Genomic DNA, 24,534 nt, shown 5'->3' with positions numbered 1-24,534 from the left:
CTGGGGGTGTTGCTTGTCCAGGCACAAGTGCCCTGGAGATGCCTCTGCAAGGTCATGGTGTGGGAGGGACACTAAGGATGCAGGGGAGGGAGGAGGGGGGTTAACCAGGGAGAGAAGCAGAGGACTTTGGGAGACCTGAGGAACCCCCACATCTTAGAAGAGTCTGAGACAGCAGGGTAGAAAGCTGCTTTAGGCTTTGGCTCCTGGAGCTGCGACTGCGCTCCAGGCTTCCCGCCACTACGCACCTGCGCTCTTCCGGTTCTTGACTCTCTTTCTTTTTGCGGTATTGGGAAAATCGAAAGTGCCCTCTGTTTACTTCTGAGCCTTTTCCATCAAGTGTCTATCAGCTCTTTCCTACACTGACCATTTTTCGTGATCTCTAGATTTACTCTGGAAGTTACTGGATAGGTCTAGCCTTACCCGTTTTCTTTGATTTCCTGGCTCTGCTGTCTAGGACCAGCCAGAGGAAGGACAGAGTCCCATCCAAGCGGCTGCTCTCTGGGGCAGAACTGCATATTGCCGCCGTTCCCGCCTGCAGATTCATTCTGGTGAGGCAAGTGGACACACCTGACGGTCTGTGGTCTTTTGGGTGCCCACTGCCTTTCCCTCTAAGGTAGCAAAATGGACATCTACCATTGTTTTTAAATTCTCTGTATTACCAGTAGGCCCGGCTAGCGATCAATAAAGACACTGACACTGGTTATTTTTTAAAATAGCCTTAGTTAACCTAGGCCAGGCCAGGCATTAATCCTCTAAACTATTTTCCATAGTGGGGCAGGTGTGGGTCCTGGACTCACTTGGTAGACCAGGCTGGCCTCGAACTCACAGCAATCCACCTGCCTCTGCCCCCCAAGTGCTGGGATTAAAGGCGTGCGCCACCATGCCCGGCTCATCTGCTTCTAATAAATTCTATCAAACGACCTCCCATCTATAATCTTAAATACTTGGTAATGTTCTTCATCTGGGCTGGATTCTCCATCCACGCCACCGTCTGCTTCTCCTCCATCTAACCCATGACTTTGAGTTGCACCGGCTAAATGAAGCTGCCTGGACCAAGGTGCCCCTGTGGGGCGCGAGGTGGAGACACTAAAGGCTAAAGCAGGGCTTGAGATGAAAGAGTCCGAGCTCAGGCCACTCGAGTCAGGGGACACAGCAGCGACAGAGGAAAAGTAGAGCAGGGACAGAGGAAGAGTCCTGCAGCTTCTGGGTGGGACCCACGCAGCCATCTTTGTTCGGGGCAAGAACATTGGTTGCTGGGACAAGGGGGAAAAAGCCACCTTACCGCCCTTCACTTCCCAGGAGCGGGACCTAGTAAAGTGCCCAGAAGCCGGGACACACTCAAAAGCCCGGCAAAGCCCGGGCTCCTGCGTATTCTGAGAGCATCCGAGTTCACTAGGAGGGTAAGGCTATGCACAGCCCATGAGGTTGACCCCCGGTGAGGGGCAGCGTTCCGCCCCAGGTTGTGCGGCCCGAGCACCCGTGCGTCCTGCGAGGGCGCAGACTTCTAAGACAGGGCCACAAGGTCGCTGCTGTGTGCTTGACTGAGGGATCCGTGGTGTGCGCGGGGACTCGGTTCTGTTAAGATTTAAAATGCTGGGGTTAGCAGGGCCACCATTTTCAGGAGGTCTCAAAAAAAAAGAGCGAGCGTGGGTTGTTTCCGTAGTGTAGTGGTTATCACGTTCGCCTCACACGCGAAAGGTCCCCGGTTCGAAACCGGGCGGAAACAGACGAACCTTTCTGTAACCGAAAGTGCAGCTCTTTTTGTATGGCGAGTCTCGTGCTGGTGTTAAATACAGGATGTTTGTGGCTCCAACTGCACCTAGGAAAGGCCTCACACGCACACACACCCCCTTCGCAGCCTTTGAAAGGTAATTAGTTAGATGACATACTGAAGGTTCCACCCTTACAGTTTTTCAGTGACCGCAGACAGCGGGCTCTCCCTCCCCTGACTGCTCGGCTTTATTGGGAATCCCAACATGGACAGATCGCGTCTGCAGTGGGTTTCCGTACTGGGGGGGGGGGGGGGGGTGGGGGGGCGGGGGGGGGGGGCGGGAGGCCTACTGATGGGCGTGGAAGAAGAGAGCCGCGGTCAATGACGCGCAGCAGGTGTGCAGAGGAAATGGCGCCGGACTTTGGGCGCCCAGCTTCAGCTAAAAGGTGGCCAGCTTGCCTGGACGGTGCGCGTAGCTGTCATTGCAGTGTCCTGCGCACGACGGTGATCTTCAGTGGACTTGAAAACAGAAGAAGCGGACACGGCGGTCCTCCGTGAGACTCACACAGCTGCGCTCCTGAGGTGCTGAGCTCTCCGAGGAGGGCGGGGGAGGGGACATCGGCTGCATAATCCATGCTGTTGGGAAACTGCAACACCGCGCACTCAACATCCACTCTGGCTGCGCTCCCCCCTCCCCACCAACCTTATCAGGTATTGTTTGGTCTGTGTGGCTGGCTTGAGGGCGGGGCTGGGGGGGGATGAGGGGTCGAGGGTGGGAAGGAGTGAAGAAAAGAAACAGCGGAGCTGTGCAGCAGGTTTCTGCGGCGTCAGGTCAGGCCTAGAAGAGTACAAAAGCGCTGTCTGGAAACGTCTGGGCGCACCGTGGTACCCGCAGTTCAGCTTTGAAAGGATGTGGTGTGACTGAGTTCAGTCCAGGGTGTCGATCAAAGGATGCTGTCTGCAGACTGGCCCAGCGACCAGGGCACCACCTGAGGCAGTCACCTGCGAAACTCACCCCGTGTGGGCCCTGCACCCTGACGGAACCAGAGGAAGAAATGTCACGTGCTGGTCCGGGTGTAGCGGCTCACTCGCTTCATTCCAGCTCTTGGGGAGCAGAATCTGTGAGTTTGGAGCCAACCTAAAAGGGAAAACAAGACAACAACAACAACCCCCAAAATAAAAAATCAAATCCACGCTGTGCATGGCAGCTTTCTTCTCCGACGCTCTCTCATCACTTTCTTATGGTTCCCGACACCATTTACTGAGATTTTTTTTCTTCCTTCCCGACACCACTGCACCCTCAATCCCCTTTCTATGCGCTTCCTTTTGACTCCGAACAGCAAAGCTCGCGCGGTCTCTCCAGCGCTGTCCTCATGGCTCTCGATTCAGAAGCCCAAGCAAGAGAACTGGGGCTGTACGTGTGGCTTTTTTCTGTTTCAAGGAGACACGCACAGAAAACCCAAGGTTTCTCCTGACCAGCACTCCTGACAATGGGCGCTCCCTTCCATTGCGGGTCTGCTGGAAAACAGCGAGAGAGTTAAGGGGTAGTCCTGAAAAGAAGGAAAGAAAGAAAGTCAGAGACATCATGTGCCGGTTCCAGAGACGATAACTGTGCTCTGCTGGGAAGAAGCAAAAAGGAAGACACCAAAGAAAATCAAGGCTCCGCAACTGTGCGACCGTAAAGCAGCTTTAAAAATAAGAAAGAAAGAGAGGGGAAAAAAACACACACAGAAAGAAAGAAAGAAAGAAGAAAATGTTTGGAAAATAAAAAACAAAAGCCACTAAATTAAGGGCATTCGTGTTTGGGATGACGGGATGCTCCAGCGCGTGCCCAGGGACAGGTCGGTTCTGATCTGGGACCTGGTCATCGTGGCCTCTCTTGGGCCCACTGGGACTGACTCGTGCGACTTCGGGCTTCCTTTTAATGCACGCACGCGGTCAGAGAGCACGTTTACCTCGGGCGGCCGGGCGACCCTGACAAGAGAAACGCAGCGCAGCCTGCGTAGCCAAGGCCGAGGCAGGTGATTTCTTTCTTATAGAGATGAGTAAATAAGAGGTCCTTGTGTCTCCGTGGCGCAATCGGTCAGCGCGTTCGGCTGTTAACCGAAAGGCTGGTGGTTCGAGCCCACCCGGGGACGAGTGACGCAAACATCATCTTACTCAACTTCTCAGTAGTTCCTCTCCTTTATGAGCTTACATCTTCTCACCTACTCTCCCCAAACTGACATCTTTCTGACAGAATAAGATAAAGAGGAGTTATCTTTTCCAGTACTCCAAAGTGGCTGACCCAAGGTGTGACCACCAACGCTGTAATTTTGTAAGATTTCCTTCCCTGTTTTGGCCTCAAAACACCTTGCTTTTGCCTAGAAACAGTCCTGCCCCTGAGAATTGTAAGCAGGCACCATCAGGGCTCCAATTGCTGTTTCCAGTCTTTCAGCATTTGCCTTGATAGCTAAGCATTAAGGAGGGTAAGATTTCTTTAAAGTTCACAGAAAGCATCCCTGAAGAATGGAGAGTGTATTTAAAAATCGCCAAGGAGGGTCCCTCGCTGGCACGGTGCATTTGCACGTAAAGTTATTTGAGCAAAAGAGTATACTTTGTGACACACTGCAGTTTCCGGTGCCAGGGTGACACATGAATACGTGAGGGCGAGGGGGGGGGGGAGACGGGGGAGTGTCCGGTGCGGTGCGCTTGGGGCAGAAGGGCTGTGACACGTGTGAGAGAAGGCTGCAGTTGATGGGGGCACAGGTTCTCCACCACCCGGGACCGTGTCAGAACGCTGTGCAGCAGTCTGGAGCTCGTGAGCGCTCTGCGGTGGAACCAGCTGCCCGAGCCGCAGGGTCGTTCTGGCTCTGAACAGCAGCAGGATGCCCAAGGTGAAGAATGGTCCATTTACTACTGGACTGGAGCACGTCGCAAGACCTCCATGGTCCATCATCTCCCAGAGGCCACGCTGGTCCTTCGTGGCCATGCTTCGGCAGAGGGTGACGCCTTCAGGCTGTGCTGCTGCCGCGGGACGTCCGCGCTGTTGCCGGGCGCCATGTGGAAACCCAGGCTCTGTGCCCCCGCTGGCTGTAAAGGGCACGGAAGCTGCTCTTGAAGTGGGATCGACGACTGCAGACACACAGTCCCAAAAGAGAAACACAGAAGGCTTCAATGACAAGCCCCACCTCCACCCCAACCTCCCGACACAAAACGGAAGAGCCTAAAATAGAAACCATCAAAGAGAACTCATAATAAAAATTGTGATAAGGGCCGGGCGGTGGTGGCACAGGTATTATTGAATCGCAGCACTTGGGAGGCAGAGCGACAGGCGGATCTTCATAAGCTGGAAGCGAGCCTGGTCTACAAAGTGAGTCCAGGATAGCCAAGGCTACACAGAGAAACCCTGTCTCAAAAAAAAAAAAAAAAAAACAAAAACAAAAAAAAAAACAAAAACAAAAACAAAAACAAAAATTCCCAATAAAAAAATAAATATAACAATAAATTGTGATAAGTGTGCTGAAATAGAGCTCTACACAATCGATGGTTCCTGGCATGGAGACAGGTGGAGAAGGACTCAGCTTTGCTGGGGGGGGGGGGGGGGGGGCTGGGAGATTATCCATGCTCCAGGGAGTGTATGAACTAAACAAAATGATCCTGAATTGTTTTCTTTCCTTCTTTCTGTTTTTCTGTTTTCTTTTTTGGAGGAGGAGTGAGGGCACAAGGGAGGGGTCGTGGGCACAGGAGGACTGGCGTGATCAGGGTGCACGATGTGTAAGGACATTATGTTGGGAAAACTTACTTGCCAAAGAGACTTTTAAAGAATTAATTAGAGTAGAGAAATACGCAAGGCAACGCACCCTAGTGGTCACTAGGGAACACAGGGACCTTGGGCTGGTTCTTGGTTTTAGGTTAAAAAAAAAAAATTAACCGTTTTCATAAGGAACTTCATAAATTTGTTACAGTTTAAGAGAGAAAGCAGCCGGCTGGTGCTGGCACACACCTCTAATCCCAGCACTTGGAAGGCAGAAGCAGGCAGATCTTTGAGTTCGCCTCCAGTCTGGACGACAGAGTGAGTTCCAGGAGAGCCAGAGCTACTACGGGAAAGCCTGTCTAGAGAGAAACTGGCGGGGGGGGGCGGGGGGGGGGGTGTTTATGTCTTTGTGAACTTGTACTGCAAGTAGGAGTCTTGAGTGCACTTGAATAAAAATGTCCAACCTTAAGCAGCTTTGTAATGGTAATTGGCTAGTTACTATAATGGGTTAGAATGCTAACAAGCTCCAAGATGACAGACAAAGGATTTGATGATCTCTTAGAACAGTCCCTGAGCAGCCTCTTGGGGTGGGGTGGGGGGCGGGGGTGTCCAATCCCTGGTCTAATAGCTAGGATTTGGTTCTTTCACCACTGTGGCCCAGTTTGATTCCTGCTCAGGGAAGTGTGTTTTTGTCAATTCAGGCACGGAAAGTGTTAAAATCTTAGACACTCAAAATACTACCCACCTTGCAGAAAGGAAGAGAAGGCCCTATTTCTTCCCCCTCCCAGCAGTACTCCCCATCTCCCCCCAGTTCCCATCCCCCCAACTCCCCACCCCCCCACCCCCACCTCCCAGCCAACCGCCTTCCTCCCCTGCTGCTCCTGCCTGGCCCCAGGTGAGTCAATGAAAAAGGAGCTGCCTCCCCCTGGAGCACGGATGACCAAGAGATAAGCTCCTGTTCAAAGATGTCCTCTGCACACTAAAAGCGATCCATTAAACATTTCAGGTATTTCTGTCAAACTGGAGATTCTGTTTGTCTTTGCAGAACACAAAACATAGCACAAGGCGCCTATCAAAGTCTGAGGATGGTGGCTGAAGAGACGAGCCAGAGTGACAAATCCATTGCCATCACAGACAGTTGCCTGGTTTATTCTGCTGGGACGACACATTTTCATGTCCCCTCCCCCCCCCCAAAATCTATAAAAATAAATCAAATAAGGAACAGCAACACCATCACAATAAGGCTAAGGATTCCCAGTGTGCCAGGTTCCTTGCAAAGTGTGGGTTCTGCCTGACACTGATAATTACATTTTACGAGAGAACGAACTAAGACGCCATTTTTTCTGGAAATGGTCCCAAGGACAGATACCCTGGTGCATCTCAGAAGTCCTGGGTAGCTAATAATCCGGCCAAATGGACAACCAAACCCAACCGTCACAGAAGCTTCAAAATGGATTAGACGAAAAAGACGTCAAAGTATCCATAGTAAATGCTAGGTTGTGGGAATACAGGTGTCTTCATGTGTTTGTCAAATGGATTTGCTTTAAAAAAAAAAAAAATGAGTGGCCCGTGGGGAGGAGAAGGTATGGAATAGATGTGGGCACACGGCAGCACTGCTTGTCGAGAACACAGATAAAAATACTGTTTGAAATGAAATGTTGGGGGAGCAGTTATTGGGATAAATAGTATTGGGGAGGCAGGTGGATCACGAGGAGATTTGGGACAGTTTTACACTCGTCTTTGGTTTTTTATTCGGTCTTTTTAAACGACCCCTATTTCTTTTGGTTTCTCACAGTTTGCCTTTCTCTCCCAGTGCTTCTGAGCCTGCCTTCTGGAACGAAGCTGCCCACATCCCTTCGGCTCTAACTATTGTTTCAGATTTCATCTCGCTCAGGCAATCGTTACCTGTTGTTGGGTTTCCCGCTTCCCATCCGAGGTTCTGCAGACCCGCCGATAGGACATGGAATTTCCCTTTTTGCCAGCAGCTCTCGGCAAAGCAACCTCAGCCTTCCAGCCCTGACGTCGCAAAAAAAAAAAAAAAAAAAAAAAAGAAAGAAAGAAAGAAAGAAAGAAACAAAAAACAAAACCAAACAGAACAAAAAAAGCAAAAGCCAGACCGAGCTTAAACCCCCGTGCGTGGGAGACGGATCCGAGTGGGCTGATGTGGAAATTTCGACAGTATCCGAATGCAAAACGCCAGCGAACGAAGATCCAATCAATCTTGCCACAGCACTAAAAGCTGCAGCACCGAGGCACCCGGGGAGGATGCGATCTCTCCCCGTCTAGCTAACATCAGAGGCTAATTGAGCCCTAGCTTACCTGAAGAGAAATGTCTCCTGAGAAAGTAAAGCGAACATTTTGTGAACTCAGTGAAGTAAGAAAAGTGACTAAACTGAAGAATGAGGTCTCACCGAGATTTGAACTCGGATCGCTGGATTCAGAGTCCGGAGTGCTAACCATTACACCATGGAACTCAGAGCATAGTAAGTTCTTTTACCCCTTTGTTGTGTAAGAAAGTCCTCTAGGGCCTTGAAAACAGACAAAAGCCCCCATCAAAAGCAACATGTTCTCCCTTCACTTACCACACTTCTCTGTCCCGAGCTGAAGTTTCCGCAAGCAAAGGCCTTTATTTCTTATTTCTTCTGTGTTTCAGCCTATTCCTCCTCCTCCAAGAAGGCTCAGTGAGGGAGGGTGTGATATGGGATGACTTCCTGTCTCCTTCCTTGGACGACTGGTACCTACATTTCGCACTAACCACCTTTAACACACAAACGTAAGCCTACACACAATAGGGCTGGAGGGACCTTCGGGTGTTTCTTCACACACATATGTGCGCTTCTTGTGGGTTAAGTTTTTCCCTGCAAAAATATACATGCGTACTCACTGAACAAGGAATCAGCAATGTTTCAGGTTCTCAAACACTTAAATTAGGCCACACTTGCCCCAAACTCGTCTGTGCTGACGGAGTCAGAAGGCCCTGACGTGGAGACACACTGTTTTCTGAGTGTTGGCCATCGATTCCATCTGAATTTCCTTATCATAATTGATTTTTTCAAATTTTGAAAGTAGATATTATCTAAAGGTACCCTAACTGTTTACTGCAATGACATAGCATGTGTGTATCCAAGGTCTCATAAAACATATAGGTAAAAATCAATATTATATCTCAAAATTGTAATGTGTGCATATTAAAGGAGAGGTCTCCAGTCAGCCTTGGACTGTTAAAGATAAACCTGTGCCCATTAAAGGATTAATTAAAGATTCTTTGATCACTCATTTATAATTCTGGCAGAATGAAGGCAGTTTTGCACTTTGCAGGGAAGGACGAGAGAGGAATCTATAAAGGGATCATAAGAAACAAATCAAAACAAGAAGTTATGTGTGATTGGTCAGAGTAGCATGGTCACCTAGGACATCAGAAAACAGGCATATTTACGAGTTGTAACAGTCGTAAAGTTACAGCTTAAAAAGCTTAAAAAGCAGCAGCAATAATAACATTATGGTTGAGGTCACCACAGCATGAGAGACTGCATTAGCTGGTCCAAGCCTTAGGAAGATTGAAAACCACTGGTCCGAAAGAAGGGGGGGGGGGGGGGGTGGCAAAGGAACAGAGGAGGAGGAGGAGGAGGAGGAGGAGGAGAGGAGTGTGTGGAGGGGAGGCAGAAGTGACAGAACCTAGCTGACTGTAAGGGAGGCAGAAAAGGGGTGACTAGGAGCTCCCCACCCACTGCAGCCCTGTAAACATCAGAACTCACCTCCATCCCCCACTGAGACTGGGGATGTGGCACAGCAGCAAGCAAGCGCCCCCTTATCGTTACATCCGGGAACCTGCAACTTTCATCCTCATAAACTGACAGTGTCCGGGGTCTAAAAGCCAGAAAGGGGTTTGTTTTGTTTTTGCTTTGTTTCCGGGGGAGGGCGGTTGTTGTGTTTGCTTTGCTGAAACCCATTTGCTTTCTTCCCTGCCTAAGCACAGCTGCAGAGTAGACCGTCTTGTCAGGCAAAGGGACTACGCTAAGCTTCCACGGGGGGGCGGGGTGAACCAGGAAGGAGTCCGTGTGTTATGACTGAGATGGTTCGAGAAGCGGGTCCAGCATGCCAATCGCTCCCGTGAGCCAGTTACCACAGAAGGCACCGGCAAGACGCTGCTCCCCGCACACTAGAGCTGAGTCCCCGCCTCCCCACCGAAAACCGGAAGGAGTGTATGTGCACAAGGCTAGGCTGCAATGGAACCCACGTGCGTTTCCTTGTGGCCTCAGAGCCCAGAGCATCACCTGGCCAGGGAAAGATGAGAGGTTGTAGGGTGCTGGGGGTGGGTCTGAGCACACTTGGCAATCTCCTGGTCTTCGGTTTATACACTTTACTGTCAAGGTTTCTTTCTAAAAGGAGTCTACTTACCAGAAGCGTGCTCTGTGTGTTCCCTGGTGGTCTAGTGGCTAGGATTCGGCGCTTTCACCGCCGCGGCCCGGGTTCGATTCCCGGTCAGGGAAGCCTTTTTACTAGCGTTGGCACAAGGATCCTAGCCTATGACTCTGCCTAAAGATCCAACAGGGCCTGTGAGGCTAAGTCTGTATACATAACACTGTATACATAACAATTAAAAAGAAAAAGGTTATGCTGGGCTTGGTAGCCCATGCCTTTAATTCTAGCACTCAGGAGGCAGAAGCAGGCGGGATCTTTGTGAGTTCTAAGCCAGTCGGGTCTACAAAATGAGTCCCAGCCTGGAGAGGTGGCTTTTCCACAGGTCTTGAGTTCAACTCCTAGAAACTACATGGTGGCTCACAAAATAGATATATTATGGTCTGATGCCCTCTTCAGACCTGCAGGTGTACATGCAGGCAGAGCACTGTATACATAATAATTACAAAAAAATTGAGTCCAGGATGCCAAGGCTACACAGAAAATCCTTGTCTAGAAAAACCAAACCCAAAAAAACAAAACAAAAACAGATCAGTTGGTAAAGCAACAGAACTCTGGAGTTCTCGGGTTTCAACCCACGTAGGACTACTTCCTTCTGAGAAAGGGAGAGTTCTTGATTTATACATTTAAGCACAGCCAGGCGTCAGTTAGTACACACCAAAACCAGTTCCGAGGATGTTAGGGCGAGAGGTGGGACACGGAGGGCGGCTGTCTAAGGGTTTAAGAGAGTTCAGGATGATTTGTGTCTGGGAACTGCAGCTGTCCTGCATAGGCAAAGCGGAGTGGCGTGGCGTCTCCCCCGGGGTCACGGGTGGGGACGTGGTCTCTACAGAGGAGGCTCCGAAAAGCGCGGGGAAGTGTGACAGTCACGCCCCCTCCGGTGGCGAGCGCGCGGGTAGGTGACGGAGACGTCACCCCCGACGTCACGGACACGGTCGTGGTCCATGCAGATGAGGGGCGCGCAGGGGCGCGCGAGGGATTTCCGCGCGGCGTGGGATGAAGCGGGTGTCTGCGGGTGTGAGCGGAGCGCAGGAGGGGCGTGTGCGTCCGGGGAGGCCCGCGAGCGCGCGCGGCGAAGTGACCGTGTGTTGAGCGCGCAGGGCCGGTGGGGCTGGGTCGGGCGTGCGGGCGGGTGGAGCATACTTACCTGGCGGGGGAAAATATCACGATCAGGCAGGTGGTTTTCCCAGGCGAGGCTCACCCATTGCACTGTGGGGTGTGCTGGCCCCTGCGATTTCCCCAAGTGGGGGAAACTCGACTGTGTGCGCGCTATCCCCTGGTGATTCTGGTGTAAGGAAAGTAATGAGAACGGTAATCTGACGTCAGCGTTACAATAAGGCCATCTTGGCATTTGTGGACCCACGGTACTTGTTCCCCCCGCCACAGCGAAACGAGGAAGGTGATGACTACTGTGTTCTGAGACTGGAATCTTAGTTGTTGAGATCTGTCCGGGCTCAGGATCATGCGAGTGGAGGGGGCGTGCACACCTCTCACCTCGCCTGCCGGGCAGGCTGCAGTTAGAACTGTATCTCTCACTTTTCAGCTCAGCCAGGCTGCCTTCGTTTTTGTCTCTTCTCTTCCATCAAATCCGAGCTGAAATGCAGAGTGGACAGCGCAGTGCTGTGGACGCGGATTTAGGGCTGGTGACCGCAGAAAATGCTCTTCCTTCGTTCTTCTAACGATGTCAACACTTCTTGATTGCCCGAATAAACGTGCTGCAGTTAACTCCGAGACTACACAGACACGCCCACGTGGTTGCCTCCGCCCCACACCCACCCGCGGCAGACGTCAGGCCGCTTTGTCCCTGAGACAAAATAACTGAACGGAGAGCCTCCAAGTCAGCACACCTGCCACAGATTGGGGATCGAGGGCAATTGGGCCTTTTCACAGCCTAGCGTGCGGGAAGACACTTCCTCCTCCTGGATACTGGAAAGTACCAGAAAACTCAGGTGGAGAGCCTGGGTTACGTTGCTGTCTGTCATTCCGTAAACACAGAGATGGGCGGATTCTCACACCTATTTGCAAGGTACCGTCGTGCTGCAAGGGTGCATCTGAGGTTAAGCGGTGGAATTATCACCTCTCACTCGGGAGACTCAGGATCAGTACCTGGCCACGTAACAGCATGGCATTTCTCTGGAACCCTACCGTCTATCACCAGCATTTATTTTTTTATTTTTTGTATTACCAGAACATATAGGACCAAATATGTGAGTACCAGTAAAGGAAGATCTCTTGATGTTGCAACATCTGTAATCCCAGCACTTGGGAGGCAGAGGCGAGGTTTGAGGCCATCCTGGTCTACATAATGAGTTCAAAGACAGGCAAAGCTACATAGTGTTACCCAGTTTCAAAAGGGGTGTTTGAGGGATCGGGAGGAAGGAAAGAAAGAAAAGGAAAGGAACAAACACAAACAAACTTTTCTCTGACGTTGCTCTCTCCCCTGTTTTATCGCGGTGGTTTCCAGGCTGCATGGAGACACAGCAGCCCTGGTTCGGGTCGCAGCCTCAGCAGTAGACCTGTACGCTTGTGGCACAGTCTTCTGTCTGAGTCAAGTGCAGGACTCAAGACGCTAGGGCTGCATGGGTCGGTCTCCTCTGGAGCTTAGGTTAAGGCAACCGTGTGACCAGATACATTTCCCCCCTGTGTCATGTTTTCCTCTTCCTCTAATTCCTCCTCTCCTTGTCCTCCACTTCCTCTAGTTCTCCTCCTCTTCCACCATCACCACAACCACTTCCTCCTTTTCTGAGTGCCTGGGCTTTCCAAGCCAAGTGAGAAATGACATTACAGTTCTCTTTCCACAGCAATTTTTTTTTTAACTTTTACTGAATACCTATGATTTTACACGTCGTGTGCCAACATCCCTCTCCTCTCCTCAGTAAAATAAAACAAAAAACCTTGTCACAGAGCTGTAGTGTATCACACTTTTGTCCACATGTTTACTTCCAAATGTTCGTTGCTAAGAGTCACGGGTCTGGTTGGAGGCCTACACAATCGTTACCAGATCCTCACTGGGACTGCTGTCGGATATCCCATTGGTGCTGTCCACAGCAATATTTTAAGTGAACTCAGGTCCACAGGATGAAATTAACGAGACTGTTTTCCTCAATCATTCTTACAACTGACTGTGGCTGACAAAATGAGCCATTCCCTAGACCCAGGGAGAGAGAGGACATTGAATTCCATCGGCCCACGATGTGCAGGTGGCCGACTGTTCCTCACCCACTCCAAGCCAACACACACAGTCGCCATTCTAATTTCTGTTTCCATCCCTGTCCACCCCGTGGTCAGGTTTAAGCATCAGTCAGGTTTCTTGTTGGGGAGGGGTGGACACGGGACAGTGTGCAGATAGATCTCTGCCTCATCCTCTTTGTCTGCCTCAGGGTGGTGATTTTAAGAGCAGCGTGCGTTTTCACACAACTGGTACCCTACTAGTTTGCTAGCCGCTTGTCTCACACTCTGGTCACTTGTGTAGCACCCTAGAAGAGCAGCTGTGGTGCTTTAGGACGTCACATGCCCTGCGAAGTAAACAGCACACAAATCTGGGGCACAATGGTGGTCCTCCCCCCCCCCCCGCCCCGCCTCTCCCTCACCTTCCTGTCTAAACCAGCAGCAATATAACAGGCACTGCTCAGAGATGGTTTACCGTCAGTCAGTGCCACACAGGTGGGGTTTTGTTACGGACTCGCCCCCAGGACTGTTGTTATCAAGCGTGTTTTCGCCTACTTCTGCACTGAGCATCGTTACTGCTGAGCCACAAGGAAGCTCTGCAGAACCATGAGTTTGAGCTGGAATTAGCTTTTCCCATCGGATGAGCTGGAACTCCCAGATGGAGGCAGGCAGGAGGAGAAGGAATTCAGTCGGCCCCGGAAAGTCCGTGAGTGGCAAATCTCGTGGAGATTGAGGGGTGAGAGGACTTGTGTTTCTCGCAGCCTAGTGAGTAGCAGGCATTTCCTTCCCAGCAGTGGGAAATACTAAGAGTCTTGAAGACACACTGACTTACGTCGCGCTTTCTCAGTAGAAATGTAGAGCTGCCAGACTCCCCTACGTTTTCACAACGTGTTGTCAGAGAGCCCCTAAGGGCCGCATTGGTGGTTCAGTGGTAGAATTCTCGCCTCCCACGCGGGTGACTCGGGTTCGATTCCTGGCCAGTGCAACTTGTTAGCTTTTTCTTTTCTGGCCGAGTGTTTTTTGGTACTAGGACTTAGGCGACCCAAGTCCATCCTTCGTGCTGTTTTTTTTTTGTTTTTTTGTTTTTGTTTTTTGTTTTTTCTGGAACAGCGAACTTTATTCATAGTGGCACAAGTAGCTAAGTACTGTCTTATATATCAAGGACTCCAGGCACAGACTTAGGAATATGGAATAGCGCTACCTCGGCTGTTCATTTATTTCCATATTGTTCTTCTTCTTTCCGTTCAGAAGATTTTATTCTCATGGCAGAAGATGGCTTCACACCGATATTCTAGGCAGAAAAAAAAAAAAAAAAAAAAAAAAAGGATATGACAGACAGGCAGAAGTTATTCAGGCATATTTTTGTTTGTCGAAGGATGTCATGCCAGAGGCTTCTGCCTATCTGCTTTAGACTCTAACTGAGATATATGGTAATTCAGGTTTGTTGGGGTTCAAACCAGCACACCCCCTTATCTCAGCATTCCGGAACCAGAGGCAGGAGGATCTCTTGTGAATTCTCGGTCAGTCTGGTTTACATAGCGAGCTCCAGTGCAGCCAACGCTAAATAGTGGGACCCAAAGACATTGTCATCCCTAGGGATGCTGTCTGAGGTGTCTCCGAATCTCTGCGCTGTAGCTTCTCAGTAAGAAGCCATGTAGAGGTCTCGGGTTTCCGAGATCTCTCCAGCACAAAATCCTTTTGTGGAAAGACAACAGCTTACTTTAAGACTCATCAACTTTATTTAAGTTTCATCAAGAAATTCTCTAGTAAGGAGCCAGAGAGACGGCTCAGAGTAAGAGCTCTTCGAAGAATACAGGTTGGACTCTCAACAACCACACGAGAACTGTCTTTGGATCTTCTCTGTCCCTTGTGGGTCTGCTCGGGGGTCCTAAAACCCTTACAGACAAATTATTTTCTTGTCAGTTATCTCTTTAAACAAGCTCTAAGGAGAAAGCGCGAAGGCAACTCCCAACACTACACTTTATTCCAGCCGACTTTCCCGCCTTTGTTTGAGAAAGTGGCAGGAATCGGCACACCCCAGGTGCAATAAATGAATCTCTTTCTAGGAAGACTCCCTTCCGGATAGCGGTGTTTTCCCCGCTTTTCCCACTCCACGACCGCCTCAGTCCATACTCAGCCTCACAGGATCTTTAGATAGAGTCCTAGGCAAGGATCCTTCTGACAACGCTCAAAGGTTGGTGGTCTAGTAAAAGGCTTCCCTGACCGGGAATCGAACCCGGGCCGCGGCGGTGAAAGCGCCGAATCCTAGCCACTAGACCACCAGGGAACACACAGAGCACGCTTCTGGTAAGTAGACTCCTTTTAGAAAGAAACCTTGACAGTAAAGTGTATAAACCGAAGACCAGGAGATTGCCAAGTGTGCTCAGACCCACCCCCAGCACCCTACAACCTCTCATCTTTCCCTGGCCAGGTGATGCTCTGGGCTCTGAGGCCACAAGGAAACGCACGTGGGTTCCATTGCAGCCTAGCCTTGTGCACATACACTCCTTCCGGTTTTCGGTGGGGAGGCGGGGACTCAGCTCTAGTGTGCGGGGAGCAGCGTCTTGCCGGTGCCTTCTGTGGTAACTGGCTCACGGGAGCGATTGGCATGCTGGACCCGCTTCTCGAACCATCTCAGTCATAACACACGGACTCCTTCCTGGTTCACCCCGCCCCCCCGTGGAAGCTTAGCGTAGTCCCTTTGCCTGACAAGACGGTCTACTCTGCAGCTGTGCTTAGGCAGGGAAGAAAGCAAATGGGTTTCAGCAAAGCAAACACAACAACCGCCCTCCCCCGGAAACAAAGCAAAAACAAAACAAACCCCTTTCTGGCTTTTAGACCCCGGACACTGTCAGTTTATGAGGATGAAAGTTGCAGGTTCCCGGATGTAACGATAAGGGGGCGCTTGCTTGCTGCTGTGCCACATCCCCAGTCTCAGTGGGGGATGGAGGTGAGTTCTGATGTTTACAGGGCTGCAGTGGGTGGGGAGCTCCTAGTCACCCCTTTTCTGCCTCCCTTACAGTCAGCTAGGTTCTGTCACTTCTGCCTCCCCTCCACACACTCCTCTCCTCCTCCTCCTCCTCCTCCTCCTCTGTTCCTTTGCCACCCCCCCCCCACCCCCCTTCTTTCGGACCAGTGGTTTTCAATCTTCCTAAGGCTTGGACCAGCTAATGCAGTCTCTCATGCTGTGGTGACCTCAACCATAATGTTATTATTGCTGCTGCTTTTTAAGCTTTTTAAGCTGTAACTTTACGACTGTTACAACTCGTAAATATGCCTGTTTTCTGATGTCCTAGGTGACCATGCTACTCTGACCAATCACACATAACTTCTTGTTTTGATTTGTTTCTTATGATCCCTTTATAGATTCCTCTCTCGTCCTTCCCTGCAAAGTGCAAAACTGCCTTCATTCTGCCAGAATTATAAATGAGTGATCAAAGAATCTTTAATTAATCCTTTAATGGGCACAGGTTTATCTTTAACAGTCCAAGGCTGACTGGAGACCTCTCCTTTAATATGCACACATTACAATTTTGAGATATAATATTGATTTTTACCTATATGTTTTATGAGACCTTGGATACACACATGCTATGTCATTGCAGTAAACAGTTAGGGTACCTTTAGATAATATCTACTTTCAAAATTTGAAAAAATCAATTATGATAAGGAAATTCAGATGGAATCGATGGCCAACACTCAGAAAACAGTGTGTCTCCACGTCAGGGCCTTCTGACTCCGTCAGCACAGACGAGTTTGGGGCAAGTGTGGCCTAATTTAAGTGTTTGAGAACCTGAAACATTGCTGATTCCTTGTTCAGTGAGTACGCATGTATATTTTTGCAGGGAAAAACTTAACCCACAAGAAGCGCACATATGTGTGTGAAGAAACACCCGAAGGTCCCTCCAGCCCTATTGTGTGTAGGCTTACGTTTGTGTGTTAAAGGTGGTTAGTGCGAAATGTAGGTACCAGTCGTCCAAGGAAGGAGACAGGAAGTCATCCCATATCACACCCTCCCTCACTGAGCCTTCTTGGAGGAGGAGGAATAGGCTGAAACACAGAAGAAATAAGAAATAAAGGCCTTTGCTTGCGGAAACTTCAGCTCGGGACAGAGAAGTGTGGTAAGTGAAGGGAGAACATGTTGCTTTTGATGGGGGCTTTTGTCTGTTTTCAAGGCCCTAGAGGACTTTCTTACACAACAAAGGGGTAAAAGAACTTACTATGCTCTGAGTTCCATGGTGTAATGGTTAGCACTCCGGACTCTGAATCCAGCGATCCGAGTTCAAATCTCGGTGAGACCTCATTCTTCAGTTTAGTCACTTTTCTTACTTCACTGAGTTCACAAAATGTTCGCTTTACTTTCTCAGGAGACATTTCTCTTCAGGTAAGCTAGGGCTCAATTAGCCTCTGATGTTAGCTAGACGGGGAGAGATCGCATCCTCCCCGGGTGCCTCGGTGCTGCAGCTTTTAGTGCTGTGGCAAGATTGATTGGATCTTCGTTCGCTGGCGTTTTGCATTCGGATACTGTCGAAATTTCCACATCAGCCCACTCGGATCCGTCTCCCACGCACGGGGGTTTAAGCTCGGTCTGGCTTTTGCTTTTTTGTTCTGTTTGGTTTTGTTTTTTGTTTCTTTCTTTCTTTCTTTCTTTCTTTTTTTTTTTTTTTTTTTTTTTTGCGACGTCAGGGCTGGAAGGCTGAGGTTGCTTTGCCGAGAGCTGCTGGCAAAAAGGGAAATTCCATGTCCTATCGGCGGGTCTGCAGAACCTCGGATGGGAAGCGGGAAACCCAACAACAGGTAACGATTGCCTGAGCGAGATGAAATCTGAAACAATAGTTAGAGCCGAAGGGATGTGGGCAGCTTCGTTCCAGAAGGCAGGCTCAGAAGCACTGGGAGAGAAAGGCAAACTGTGAGAAACCAAAAGAAATAGGGGTCGTTTAAAAAGACCGAATAAAAAACCAAAGACGAGTGTAAAACTGTCCCAAATCTCCTCGTGATCCACCTGCCTCCCCAATACTATTTATCCCAATAACTGCTCCCCCAACATTTCATTTCAAACAGTATTTTTATCTGTGTTCTCGACAAGCAGTGCTGCCGTGTGCCCACATCTATTCCATACCTTCTCCTCCCCACGGGCCACTCATTTTTTTTTTTTTTAAAGCAAATCCATTTGACAAACACATGAAGACACCTGTATTCCCACAACCTAGCATTTACTATGGATACTTTGACGTCTTTTTCGTCTAATCCATTTTGAAGCTTCTGTGACGGTTGGGTTTGGTTGTCCATTTGGCCGGATTATTAGCTACCCAGGACTTCTGAGATGCACCAGGGTATCTGTCCTTGGGACCATTTCCAGAAAAAATGGCGTCTTAGTTCGTTCTCTCGTAAAATGTAATTATCAGTGTCAGGCAGAACCCACACTTTGCAAGGAACCTGGCACACTGGGAATCCTTAGCCTTATTGTGATGGTGTTGCTGTTCCTTATTTGATTTATTTTTATAGATTTTGGGGGGGGGGGAGGGGACATGAAAATGTGTCGTCCCAGCAGAATAAACCAGGCAACTGTCTGTGATGGCAATGGATTTGTCACTCTGGCTCGTCTCTTCAGCCACCATCCTCAGACTTTGATAGGCGCCTTGTGCTATGTTTTGTGTTCTGCAAAGACAAACAGAATCTCCAGTTTGACAGAAATACCTGAAATGTTTAATGGATCGCTTTTAGTGTGCAGAGGACATCTTTGAACAGGAGCTTATCTCTTGGTCATCCGTGCTCCAGGGGGAGGCAGCTCCTTTTTCATTGACTCACCTGGGGCCAGGCAGGAGCAGCAGGGGAGGAAGGCGGTTGGCTGGGAGGTGGGGGTGGGGGGGTGGGGAGTTGGGGGGATGGGAACTGGGGGAGATGGGGAGTACTGCTGGGAGGGGGAAGAAATAGGGCCTTCTCATCCTTTCTGCAAGGTGGGTAGTATTTTGAGTGTCTAAGATTTTAACACTTTCCGTGCCTGAATTGACAAAAACACACTTCCCTGAGCAGGAATCAAACTGGGCCACAGTGGTGAAAGAACCAAATCCTAGCTATTAGACCAGGGATTGGACACCCCCGCCCCCCACCCCACCCCATGAGGCTGCTCAGGGACTGTTCTAAGAGATCATCAAATCCTTTGTCTGTCATCTTGGAGCTTGTTAGCATTCTAACCCATTATAGTAACTAGCCAATTACCATTACAAAGCTGCTTAAGGTTGGACATTTTTATTCAAGTGCACTCAAGACTCCTACTTGCAGTACAAGTTCACAAAGACATAAACACCCCCCCCCCCGCCCCCCCCCCCCAGTTTCTCTCTAGACAGGCTTTCCCGTAGTAGCTCTGGCTCTCCTGGAACTCACTCTGTCGTCCAGACTGGAGGCGAACTCAAAGATCTGCCTGCTTCTGCCTTCCAAGTGCTGGGATTAGAGGTGTGTGCCAGCACCAGCCGGCTGCTTTCTCTCTTAAACTGTAACAAATTTATGAAGTTCCTTATGAAAACGGTTAATTTTTTTTTTTTAACCTAAAACCAAGAACCAGCCCAAGGTCCCTGTGTTCCCTAGTGACCACTAGGGTGCGTTGCCTTGCGTATTTCTCTACTCTAATTAATTCTTTAAAAGTCTCTTTGGCAAGTAAGTTTTCCCAACATAATGTCCTTACACATCGTGCACCCTGATCACGCCAGTCCTCCTGTGCCCACGACCCCTCCCTTGTGCCCTCACTCCTCCTCCAAAAAAGAAAACAGAAAAACAGAAAGAAGGAAAGAAAACAATTCAGGATCATTTTGTTTAGTTCATACACTCCCTGGAGCATGGATAATCTCCCAGCCCCCCCCCCCCCCCCAGCAAAGCTGAGTCCTTCTCCACCTGTCTCCATGCCAGGAACCATCGATTGTGTAGAGCTCTATTTCAGCACACTTATCACAATTTATTGTTATATTTATTTTTTTATTGGGAATTTTTGTTTTTGTTTTTGTTTTTGTTTTTGTTTTTGTTTTTGTTTTTTTTTTTTTTTTTTGAGACAGGGTTTTTCTGTGTAGCCTTGGCTATCCTGGTCTCACTTTGTAGACCAGGCTCGCTTCCAGCTTATGAAGATCCGCCTGTCGCTCTGCCTCCCAAGTGCTGCGATTCAATAATACCTGTGCCACCACCGCCCGGCCCTTATCACAATTTTTATTATGAGTTCTCTTTGATGGTTTCTATTTTAGGCTCTTCCGTTTTGTGTCGGGAGGTTGGGGTGGAGGTGGGGCTTGTCATTGAAGCCTTCTGTGTTTCTCTTTTGGGACTGTGTGTCTGCAGTCGTCGATCCCACTTCAAGAGCAGCTTCCGTGCCCTTTACAGCCAGCGGGGGCACAGAGCCTGGGTTTCCACATGGCGCCCGGCAACAGCGCGGACGTCCCGCGGCAGCAGCACAGCCTGAAGGCGTCACCCTCTGCCGAAGCATGGCCACGAAGGACCAGCGTGGCCTCTGGGAGATGATGGACCATGGAGGTCTTGCGACGTGCTCCAGTCCAGTAGTAAATGGACCATTCTTCACCTTGGGCATCCTGCTGCTGTTCAGAGCCAGAACGACCCTGCGGCTCGGGCAGCTGGTTCCACCGCAGAGCGCTCACGAGCTCCAGACTGCTGCACAGCGTTCTGACACGGTCCCGGGTGGTGGAGAACCTGTGCCCCCATCAACTGCAGCCTTCTCTCACACGTGTCACAGCCCTTCTGCCCCAAGCGCACCGCACCGGACACTCCCCCGTCTCCCCCCCCCTCGCCCTCACGTATTCATGTGTCACCCTGGCACCGGAAACTGCAGTGTGTCACAAAGTATACTCTTTTGCTCAAATAACTTTACGTGCAAATGCACCGTGCCAGCGAGGGACCCTCCTTGGCGATTTTTAAATACACTCTCCATTCTTCAGGGATGCTTTCTGTGAACTTTAAAGAAATCTTACCCTCCTTAATGCTTAGCTATCAAGGCAAATGCTGAAAGACTGGAAACAGCAATTGGAGCCCTGATGGTGCCTGCTTACAATTCTCAGGGGCAGGACTGTTTCTAGGCAAAAGCAAGGTGTTTTGAGGCCAAAACAGGGAAGGAAATCTTACAAAATTACAGCGTTGGTGGTCACACCTTGGGTCAGCCACTTTGGAGTACTGGAAAAGATAACTCCTCTTTATCTTATTCTGTCAGAAAGATGTCAGTTTGGGGAGAGTAGGTGAGAAGATGTAAGCTCATAAAGGAGAGGAACTACTGAGAAGTTGAGTAAGATGATGTTTGCGTCACTCGTCCCCGGGTGGGCTCGAACCACCAGCCTTTCGGTTAACAGCCGAACGCGCTGACCGATTGCGCCACGGAGACACAAGGACCTCTTATTTACTCATCTCTATAAGAAAGAAATCACCTGCCTCGGCCTTGGCTACGCAGGCTGCGCTGCGTTTCTCTTGTCAGGGTCGCCCGGCCGCCCGAGGTAAACGTGCTCTCTGACCGCGTGCGTGCATTAAAAGGAAGCCCGAAGTCGCACGAGTCAGTCCCAGTGGGCCCAAGAGAGGCCACGATGACCAGGTCCCAGATCAGAACCGACCTGTCCCTGGGCACGCGCTGGAGCATCCCGTCATCCCAAACACGAATGCCCTTAATTTAGTGGCTTTTGTTTTTTATTTTCCAAACATTTTCTTCTTTCTTTCTTTCTTTCTGTGTGTGTTTTTTTCCCCTCTCTTTCTTTCTTATTTTTAAAGCTGCTTTACGGTCGCACAGTTGCGGAGCCTTGATTTTCTTTGGTGTCTTCCTTTTTGCTTCTTCCCAGCAGAGCACAGTTATCGTCTCTGGAACCGGCACATGATGTCTCTGACTTTCTTTCTTTCCTTCTTTTCAGGACTACCCCTTAACTCTCTCGCTGTTTTCCAGCAGACCCGCAATGGAAGGGAGCGCCCATTGTCAGGAGTGCTGGTCAGGAGAAACCTTGGGTTTTCTGTGCGTGTCTCCTTGAAACAGAAAAAAGCCACACGTACAGCCCCAGTTCTCTTGCTTGGGCTTCTGAATCGAGAGCCATGAGGACAGCGCTGGAGAGACCGCGCGAGCTTTGCTGTTCGGAGTCAAAAGGAAGCGCATAGAAAGGGGATTGAGGGTTGCAGTGGTGTCGGGAAGGAAGAAAAAAAATCTCAGTAAATGGTGTCGGGACCATAAGAAAGTGATGAGAGAGCGTCGGAGAAGAAAGCTGCCATGCACAGCGTGGATTTGATTTTTTATTTTGGGGGTTGTTGTTGTTGTCTTGTTTTCCCTTTTAGGTTGGCTCCAAACTCACAGATTCTGCTCCCCAAGAGCTGGAATGAAGCGAGTGAGCCGCTACACCCGGACCAGCACGTGACATTTCTTCCTCTGGTTCCGTCAGGGTGCAGGGCCCACACGGGGTGAGTTTCGCAGGTGACTGCCTCAGGTGGTGCCCTGGTCGCTGGGCCAGTCTGCAGACAGCATCCTTTGATCGACACCCTGGACTGAACTCAGTCACACCACATCCTTTCAAAGCTGAACTGCGGGTACCACGGTGCGCCCAGACGTTTCCAGACAGCGCTTTTGTACTCTTCTAGGCCTGACCTGACGCCGCAGAAACCTGCTGCACAGCTTCCGCTGTTTCTTTTCTTCACTCCTTCCCACCCTCGACCCCTCATCCCCCCCCCAGCCCCGCCCTCAAGCCAGCCACACAGACCAAACAATACCTGATAAGGTTGGTGGGGAGGGGGGAGCGCAGCCAGAGTGGATGTTGAGTGCGCGGTGTTGCAGTTTCCCAACAGCATGGATTATGCAGCCGATGTCCCCTCCCCCGCCCTCCTCGGAGAGCTCAGCACCTCAGGAGCGCAGCTGTGTGAGTCTCACGGAGGACCGCCGTGTCCGCTTCTTCTGTTTTCAAGTCCACTGAAGATCACCGTCGTGCGCAGGACACTGCAATGACAGCTACGCGCACCGTCCAGGCAAGCTGGCCACCTTTTAGCTGAAGCTGGGCGCCCAAAGTCCGGCGCCATTTCCTCTGCACACCTGCTGCGCGTCATTGACCGCGGCTCTCTTCTTCCACGCCCATCAGTAGGCCTCCCTCCCCCACCCCCCGCCCCCCCCACCCCCACCCCCACCCCCAGTACGGAAACCCACTGCAGACGCGATCTGTCCATGTTGGGATTCCCAATAAAGCCGAGCAGTCAGGGGAGGGAGAGCCCGCTGTCTGCGGTCACTGAAAAAACTGTAAGGGTGGAACCTTCAGTATGTCATCTAACTAATTACCTTTCAAAGGCTGCGAAGGGGGTGTGTGTGCGTGTGAGGCCTTTCCTAGGTGCAGTTGGAGCCACAAACATCCTGTATTTAACACCAGCACGAGACTCGCCATACAAAAAGAGCTGCACTTTCGGTTACAGAAAGGTTCGTCTGTTTCCGCCCGGTTTCGAACCGGGGACCTTTCGCGTGTGAGGCGAACGTGATAACCACTACACTACGGAAACAACCCACGCTCGCTCTTTTTTTTTGAGACCTCCTGAAAATGGTGGCCCTGCTAACCCCAGCATTTTAAATCTTAACAGAACCGAGTCCCCGCGCACACCACGGATCCCTCAGTCAAGCACACAGCAGCGACCTTGTGGCCCTGTCTTAGAAGTCTGCGCCCTCGCAGGACGCACGGGTGCTCGGGCCGCACAACCTGGGGCGGAACGCTGCCCCTCACCGGGGTCAACCTCATGGGCTGTGCATAGCCTTACCCTCCTAGTGAACTCGGATGCTCTCAGAATACGCAGGAGCCCGGCTTTGCCGGGCTTTTGAGTGTGTCCCGGCTTCTGGGCACTTTACTAGGTCCCGCTCCTGGGAAGTGAAGGGCGGTAAGGTGGCTTTTTCCCCCTTGTCCCAGCAACCAATGTTCTTGCCCGAACAAAGATGGCTGCGTGGGTCCCACCAGAAGCTGCAGGACTCTTCCTCTGTCCCTGCTCTACTTTTCCTCTGTCGCTGCTGTGTCCCCTGACTCGAGTGGCCTGAGCTCGGACTCTTTCATCTCAAGCCCTGCTTTAGCCTTTAGTGTCTCCACCTCGCGCCCCACAGGGGCACCTTGGTCCAGGCAGCTTCATTTAGCCGGTGCAACTCAAAGTCATGGGTTAGATGGAGGAGAAGCAGACGGTGGCGTGGATGGAGAATCCAGCCCAGATGAAGAACATTACCAAGTATTTAAGATTATAGATGGGAGGTCGTTTGATAGAATTTATTAGAAGCAGATGAGCCGGGCATGGTGGCGCACGCCTTTAATCCCAGCACTTGGGGGGCAGAGGCAGGTGGATTGCTGTGAGTTCGAGGCCAGCCTGGTCTACAAGTGAGTCCAGGACCCACACCTGCCCCACTATGGAAAATAGTTTAGAGGATTAATGCTGGCCTGGCCTAGGTTAACTAAGGCTATTTTAAAAAAAACCAGTGTCAGTGTCTTTATTGATCGCTAGCCGGGCCTACTGGTAATACAGAGAATTTTAA

General features: G+C 50.4%; 7 non-coding genes and 1 pseudogene across 7 annotated transcripts; 5 read left to right on the top strand and 3 right to left on the bottom strand.

The window, feature by feature from the left end:
* The first annotated feature begins 1,653 nt into the window (after positions 1-1,653).
* Positions 1,654-1,726, top strand: Trnav-cac (transfer RNA valine (anticodon CAC)). The gene has a single exon. It is a non-coding gene; the product is annotated as a tRNA-Val (tRNA).
* Positions 1,727-3,775: 2,049 nt separating this feature from the next.
* On the top strand, positions 3,776-3,849 carry Trnan-guu (transfer RNA asparagine (anticodon GUU)). Its single transcript has one exon. It is a non-coding gene; the product is annotated as a tRNA-Asn (tRNA).
* Positions 3,850-9,865: 6,016 nt separating this feature from the next.
* Trnae-uuc (transfer RNA glutamic acid (anticodon UUC)) lies at positions 9,866-9,937 on the top strand. Its single transcript has one exon. It is a non-coding gene; the product is annotated as a tRNA-Glu (tRNA).
* A 1,068-nt stretch (positions 9,938-11,005) lies between these two features.
* On the top strand, positions 11,006-11,132 carry LOC127199690 (uncharacterized; annotated as a pseudogene).
* Positions 11,133-13,948: 2,816 nt separating this feature from the next.
* On the top strand, positions 13,949-14,019 carry Trnag-ccc (transfer RNA glycine (anticodon CCC)). Its single transcript has one exon. It is a non-coding gene; the product is annotated as a tRNA-Gly (tRNA).
* A 1,230-nt stretch (positions 14,020-15,249) lies between these two features.
* On the bottom strand, positions 15,250-15,321 carry Trnae-uuc (transfer RNA glutamic acid (anticodon UUC)). The gene has a single exon. It is a non-coding gene; the product is annotated as a tRNA-Glu (tRNA).
* A 6,007-nt stretch (positions 15,322-21,328) lies between these two features.
* On the bottom strand, positions 21,329-21,402 carry Trnan-guu (transfer RNA asparagine (anticodon GUU)). Its single transcript has one exon. It is a non-coding gene; the product is annotated as a tRNA-Asn (tRNA).
* A 2,053-nt stretch (positions 21,403-23,455) lies between these two features.
* Positions 23,456-23,528, bottom strand: Trnav-cac (transfer RNA valine (anticodon CAC)). Its single transcript has one exon. It is a non-coding gene; the product is annotated as a tRNA-Val (tRNA).
* Between the last annotated feature and the right edge of the window lie 1,006 nt (positions 23,529-24,534).

Source organism: Acomys russatus, chromosome 15 (assembly GCF_903995435.1).
Source record: "Acomys russatus chromosome 15, mAcoRus1.1, whole genome shotgun sequence".
NCBI classification, from domain to species: domain Eukaryota; kingdom Metazoa; phylum Chordata; class Mammalia; order Rodentia; family Muridae; genus Acomys; species Acomys russatus.
The sequence above is the reverse complement of the archived record's forward strand: the minus strand, read 5'-3'. Positions and strand labels throughout refer to the sequence as shown.